Here is a 7,003-nt window from a genome sequence, read left to right on the forward strand (position 1 = left end):
CTGTATACAATCTTCAGTCTAGCATTTTCCCAGAGCAGAATGAAAATATGGACATGTGGTAGGTCAAGACCCTTACAGCAGGCTGTTCTTACACCTCTACATTATGCTACTAATCCATCTAATCACTTACAGTGGTCAGGATCCAGGGAAGGCCTGAAGTCTATCACAGTGAACAGGCCTAGGGTACACCCTGGACAGGATCCCAGTCTATTGCAGCACACTTACCCTCCACACATTCGCGCCCTATTGGCAATTAAGAGATTAGCCTAACTGCATGAACAGCTACGGCCAAATCTCCATACCCTCAGTGATGAAAAATTGTACTATGGTTTAATGGAAAAGAAAGCTTAACACTGCAGGAATTCTGCAGCTTTTAGAGAATGCATATTAGTGCCTAAATAACAGCTGAGTCATCAGGTGACCACTGAGCTATCGTCGAATTCACTAAAGTAATTAAGAGCTCATTCTGAGCAGAAAGCAACACACCTGTGGTTTCTGAGAGCTACGATCAATCCCCTGTGCTCTAGCTGTCTGCCTGGTGCCAAAGGCAAGAGTGGGTTTATCCAGGCTGTTTCATAGTGCTACCACCTGGGGGCAGCAGCCCCATACAGCCTTTGAGGATTTTGCGGAGGAATGTAATGCAGTCACCCCGCGATCTTTTAAAATCATTTCCCCGGGTGTGTTGGCGTCCCTGCTGTTGGCACCATTGCGAGTTGCTGTCCTCCTTTAATACATTTAAAGTGTTTTCTTCATCTGCTCCCAGACAGATGCCTGCCTTGTCGGCAGACAACTGGCTCCCTGACCTTTCTGTTTAATTGCCGATTCCATTCAAAATCAGCCCGCATTTGTTCCCTAAATGCCACAGTCAATTGGCGTGATGTTCGGAGACTCGGAGCCTCCGTGTGAGTCAGGTATCTTCACAACAACAACCTGTTGCATTGCTCTGTCTTTATTTTATAAATATATATACACTTTTCTAGTGCTTACGGCGTGTAGCAGTATGATTAGACTGCACATATAAGATGCTGTTTCCTATTCTGTTTTTAACCTTTTTTGATCAGTGCTGCTGAGCATTTCCACCTTCTGTTTTACTGAGGCCCTGGCGGTGTGTCCCCTAAGCCGCGATGCTTCCACTTTCTGCTTCTTTCCTCATTCTCTGTGGCATCTCTCCTCTTGCTCATTAACCACCCGCTGCGTCCTCTGTCTTCTCTGTCGGCCTAGAGGCTGGGGAGAACAGCGGGTGGGATATCAGATCCCGAAGTCTCAAAATACTGGGTCACCGGACCCCAATTTTGCGATGGGAGGGAACTGACGTTCCTCTCACCAAAGACATTCTACAGCTATGTTGCCTTCCAGTCCGAGAACTCATTTGAATATAGATGATGAGCCTTGTCATGTATGGCAATATTAAAATGAAATCGTGAACCGTTTTCATTCACTCCGCACGAAAAATGTGAGCAGCAAGAAGGATGATGCCATATCGTGCCCAAAGTCGGAAAATAAGGCTGTATTTTGGGTGTAGTTCTCACTGTTTGGAATTTTACCACCTTAGATGTTTTGCCATGCCAGCATTCATTATGCCACAATTGATTTCCTTTCTGGTTAGTGTCCGTTTACATGTGCTCCAGGGTTTTGAGTGCCAAGCAGAGTCTATTTAACATCGGAAACCTGTCTTAAGGTCTGTGCCTGAAAAAGGCTTGAGGACACTTGAATGCTCTTCCAGATAGGAACTGCAGTGTGATTACAGACAGAAATATGAATAAGGACTGGATTATGACGGGGAAAAACAGACATCTGAGGTGTGACTGCGATTGATTTGGCTGCCAATAGATGATAATTAGTAAAGGAAATTAGTGAATTCACTGAGCAGTCCAGTTAAAGACCGTTATTATTGCACTGTCAGTTGCTGCAAGTATCACGAGCAAAATCTCGCAGAATTTCACAAACAGACTATTCTGTTGTTGCAGCAAGAAATCAGATTATCTGTAGTTTTTGAATTATGTTTGATCTCTTTCCCTGAGCGGCTCCGTACCTCCAGGAATGACAGTTCACCTCTGTGCAGAGCAGCTTCTGCTGTGTAGATTGCATAATCTCCCATGTTGCATGAGTTTCCTCCTGCAGTCCAAAGACATGCAGTTAGGATAAATAGCTCTAAACTGCCCGTAGCATACAATGAGATCATGTGTGTATTTACTTTCCTCCCTTCCCAAGTGCACCCCAGCCCTGTGCCCTATGTTGCCTGGGATAGGCTCCAGGCCCCCGTCACCCTGACCAGGATTAGCAGTTATAAGATGGGTGGATCTCTTTCCCCTTAGGGTTTCCCATATTTTTCCTGAAGTAGTTACTTCTGAGCACTAGAGGGCAGAGTTTAACTGCGAGGCTCGCAGGCGTTTTGTCCTCAGATTCTAAGCGCTGTCCCAGATCCCTATTAAACCTCACTTTGCCAGCTTTAAAATACCATTAGAGGTTCTGGTCAGGCTTGCAAAACAGTGTCTCATGTTGCAGCGCCTCGAAGTCCCTGCTCTTCCTGAAAGTAAGTAAACTAAGGACTGCTCTACCCAAGCTGCAGAAGACGACTCCCCGGTGACTTAAGGGTGCCTGGCTGGTTCATAGGTCACTCTGGGAAATGGAGCACCATGCCTCCAGCAGAAGGTATAAGCACCTGCTATGACAACCTACAGCAACAGTGTCCACTCCAGGGCCCTAGACACATTATAGCATTAATGTCTGCAAGCAGCATCCGAGTCGAGTTTTGCCAAAGTGATTGTTTTTTGTTTTTTTGCAGTATTGATCTTGGGATGGTGTTCCGGAGGCTCTTTGCTATTGTTCTTTGTTCATTTACTGTCACGAATCACAAGAGAGACACTTCATTAGATACTTACATGGCCAAAAGTTTTGCTACTTTCTCACGTTAGAAAAAAGAATCACAACTGTACACGAAATATGGCAAAAAAAAAATTACTAAAGTGATTGCCATCCATCATTCCTTTATCTCATATTTCATGGAGCAGACACTTTGAGTTTATCGTAAATAAGAGAAAAAATGCAAATAGCATGGACAAAATTATTGGGATCCCATAGAAATTTAAAGAAATATATATACTGTATAATAGTGATATGTTAGACATACTAATAACGTTTATTATCATCACAGGTGTCTCCAGTATTATGATCAGTGACTCACTGGTTTGTGTCACTGCGTGTATCACACTGAACATGGACAAGAGAGGGAAAGGCAGAGGGCTGTCTGAGCAGATAAGGAGGAGGGCACCCCACTGACAAAGGCACATTCTAGGAACGGTTACTGAATGTTACAATTTAGGTGTGGACATGTTTAAAGTGACCAGTTTTCCTGATGTTCCCAGAAGTTTATCCCACTAGTACAGATACTACTACTACTACTACTACTAATAATAATAATAATGTATGAACCCATAAAGTGCATGGTAGAGTAGTGGGTAATGCATCAAAGATGGTGGGTTTAAGGCTGGATGGTACGTCTGCAGTATAGCGCTGTTATAAAATAATATTATGAAACAATATTTTTCAGCATTAATTGCTAAAAGGTTCAGGTAATGATATCATACTGACATTGACAGAACCTTTGTTAAAATATGGAAATAACATTACAGTGAGAAGTTTTCTGCCAACTTTGAAAGGACCTTCGCATAACATTGGCTAAAGTTACGGGAACATTCCCTGTTAGCTGGGTGATGACAAAGCTTGGTCTGGGTAAAGGCTACAAGAGCGACTCCCAAGAGCTGCGTATTCCTATGACTGCAATGTAGCTAATATCATGAAGACGTTTAAGGACTGCAGGCAACGCGAGTGGAATATAAGGATAGTTTGAATACTGGAGAAAGAATGAAGGAAAACTTCAAAACAGATCCAGGCTGATCTCCAAGATCAACAGTTTCAAGTTGCACCATCTGTCGCTGTCTGAATGAAAGTGGACTCCATGGTGGCAGACCGAGGAAGACCCCACTTCTGGTAGATATAAAAGAAAACCCAACTGAAGTTTATTAAAATGTATATTGACAAATAAGATTTCTTTGGGAAAATGTCCTTTGGACAGATAAAATTGGAGTTTTTTTGTAAGTTACAGCAGTTGTATTTTCACCAAAGACAAAATGAGTGAAGAGGCACCAGCCCTACTGTGAAACATGGTAGAAACTCAGTCATGTAATGGGATCGCTGTTCTGCCTCTGGCCCAGGGCGCCCTGAATCTTCAGATTATCACAGCATTCTGCAGCAAAGCACGCAGCCCAGTGCTAGAAAGCTCTGCTTCACTCCCAGGTAATGAGTTATCTAGCAGGATAATGCCACAAAATATGCATCTAAGAATGGCTGAACAGAAAGCAATGGATGGCTGTGAAGAACACGTTTGAGCTGAATCCAACTGAGAATCCATGCAAAGACCTGAAACTCACAGTTGGGAGAAGGAACCCATCAAACCCACGGACTGGAGCAGTTTTCTCAAAGACAATGGGCCTAACTGCCAGTTGAGAAGTGTAGAAGTCTCATTTAGACCTACTGAAAGCTCTTGATTGCAGTTATTGTTTCAAAAGGGTGTTTTGAAAATAGGTTAGGGGCCCCAGTTATCTCTCCCATTTTCTAATGTCATTTTATTTTCCTTTATTATTTATCACTAAAGGTTAACCAAAGTATCTATAGATCATGGAATAAAGAATGGTGGATGCCAGTTACATTTTTACAGTTTTAGCTTATTTCGTGGAAAATTTAGGTGCTTTTTTAGAAAGTGGAATACTTTTGGCTGTAGACTCATAGCCAGAAGCTACCAACAAATTCACAAAAGCAGCATCAGAACCTGGTATCGTTTTAAATGTCATCATGCTGGAGGACTGTCCTATGTTTCATGTGCAGAGGCTTTAATCTGCTAATGGAACCAATTAGGTTTATGTATCTCTGTTCTTGGAAGGTAGCTGTACTAAGGACAGCCAGTAAACTCCACCTCAATAACCCTCACTTACCCCCCGGATGTCAGAAGCCAAGGTTGCGGTCAGGTACCCTAGTCTTCTCCATCCTTTTCAGAAGTGGCTGTGGGTGTCGTGCTTTGCGCAGTAGCTTTGGAAAAGCAGCCTTTCGGCACTATAAGGTTTTTAAAGAGCAACAGAACATGCTCAGATCACAACAGTAATTTCATTAAAACCTTATAGTGAGGCTGAAAACTTCAGAAGGGGGATCCAGAGGATAGACTCCCCCCCCCCCCCACCTGTTCACTGCTACTGCTGTGGTCTCTGCTGCTTCCTGCTGACAGTGCAGAGCGACCAATCAGGAGCAATCCAAGGGCCATGTGTGCACGCATTCAAAAGCACGAGTAGGAGAGAGATCCAGGGCCTGTATGTATAGAGGGTGATCTGATATTTGTATTTCAGGACAAAACAAAGCTTTGTTTGTGCTGGGTCACATTCAGGTCTCATTATATCTGTAACACAACAGACAGCGGTGCTTAGAAACGAGATATTAAGGTTCAGATTTACTACACGGTCTCTCAATTTAACCTTCAGAGCACAGCCAGCAGTCAACCACGGCTACTTGGCTTAAGAACTTTCAGACGGACTAAACGATTAAAAAGAGCTTTTCTGCTGGAATGCGTCTTCCTATTGGCTGTCTGTGGGACGGCAATCCAAGAGTGAATCTGTAGTTTACTGTCGGCTGCTCTGAATTCGGGATCAAACAAGAGGGAAAGGCAGACGTCTTCCCTGGATGCGTCTGTGGAACTTTCCGGGAGAGAAAGAGAGCGACTGGCAGGGAAAGAACCACAGTTCTGTATTCCAACAAAACTGGGTCTTCATGCTTTTCATATGAGGATCGCAGCTTCGTTACTGCAGTCCAGGAGTTAGGAGCTTCTCCCAACACTCGCTTCTCTCTCCCAGTACTGAAGTTCCCATCCCGATCATTGTACACAGTGCTTTTCATTAGTTTTGGTAGGAATAAAACAACAAAAAAAATCATAATAATAGAATAATTGAGCAAAAGGAACGTTTAATATACAGTATATTTCTTGGGTTTGATTTTTGCTTAACCGCAAAATAACCTGTAAAGCCTCATGGGGTAGTGAGTGTAGAGACCTGTAGAGATCTACAGCAAAAATACATATTCCAGTGTATCTGTACTTGTGCAAGTGGCAAGTGAAGCATGTTTGTTCATACAGCTGAACTTATGTTACTTAAAGCACATGCAGAAACCTTTAGGTGTAATACACACTACGTTCCAGGAACAGACGTATATCAAAGGACCCGAAATACATTTGATGAGACAAGAAACTAATAGCAGAACTTGCTCTCAGGCTGCAGCAGAAACCACGTTTTACAGACAAAAACTGAGGTCCTCAGACCCTTCAGAGCTGATCGCCTGCGCGTCTGGCTCACAGAATAATAAAATACAAATTTATTCCTAAAGATTTTTCATTAAAATTCAGCAAAACGACCCATGGAAATCGGGCGGTTAAGTGGTTAATAGCCCTCTGCGTAGGTATCAGCTGGAGAATTAGAAGGCAGTTAGTGAACTGCAGCCAGTAGCCTCGGTGAAGTAGGTCATCGCGCTATCATTTTTTTTAAAGAGGGATGAGCTGAATGTAATATCAGCCCCTCTTTGTGCGTCTCTCTCTTTTTCTTTGCCGTCTCCCGGACTGCTGGACGGCTTCCCGCCACCTCAGGACACTGAAACACAACGAAAGTCCATCAGCCATCAAAAATGAACCATGACCTCACAGTGCTGTTAAATACGTCAGTGCCTATTTATTGTTTAGAAATTTATTTAATGGATTTTTCTTTTTAATGATTATATATGCATATGTAACAATAATAATAATAATAATAATAATAGATTCTCTATGTAAATGGATCTTCAGCTTTTTTCAGACGCATAACTTTATAGCTTTGCATAAACCCAAAGCCAGTACTTCCGATACAGCCTGGGCAATCAAACAGCTGTATGAAATTTCTTCAATTCAACCACCATTGAATAAAGTGGTAAATCA

The sequence above is a fragment of the Brienomyrus brachyistius genome, chromosome 7, assembly GCF_023856365.1.
Source record: "Brienomyrus brachyistius isolate T26 chromosome 7, BBRACH_0.4, whole genome shotgun sequence".
Lineage (NCBI taxonomy): Eukaryota > Metazoa > Chordata > Actinopteri > Osteoglossiformes > Mormyridae > Brienomyrus > Brienomyrus brachyistius.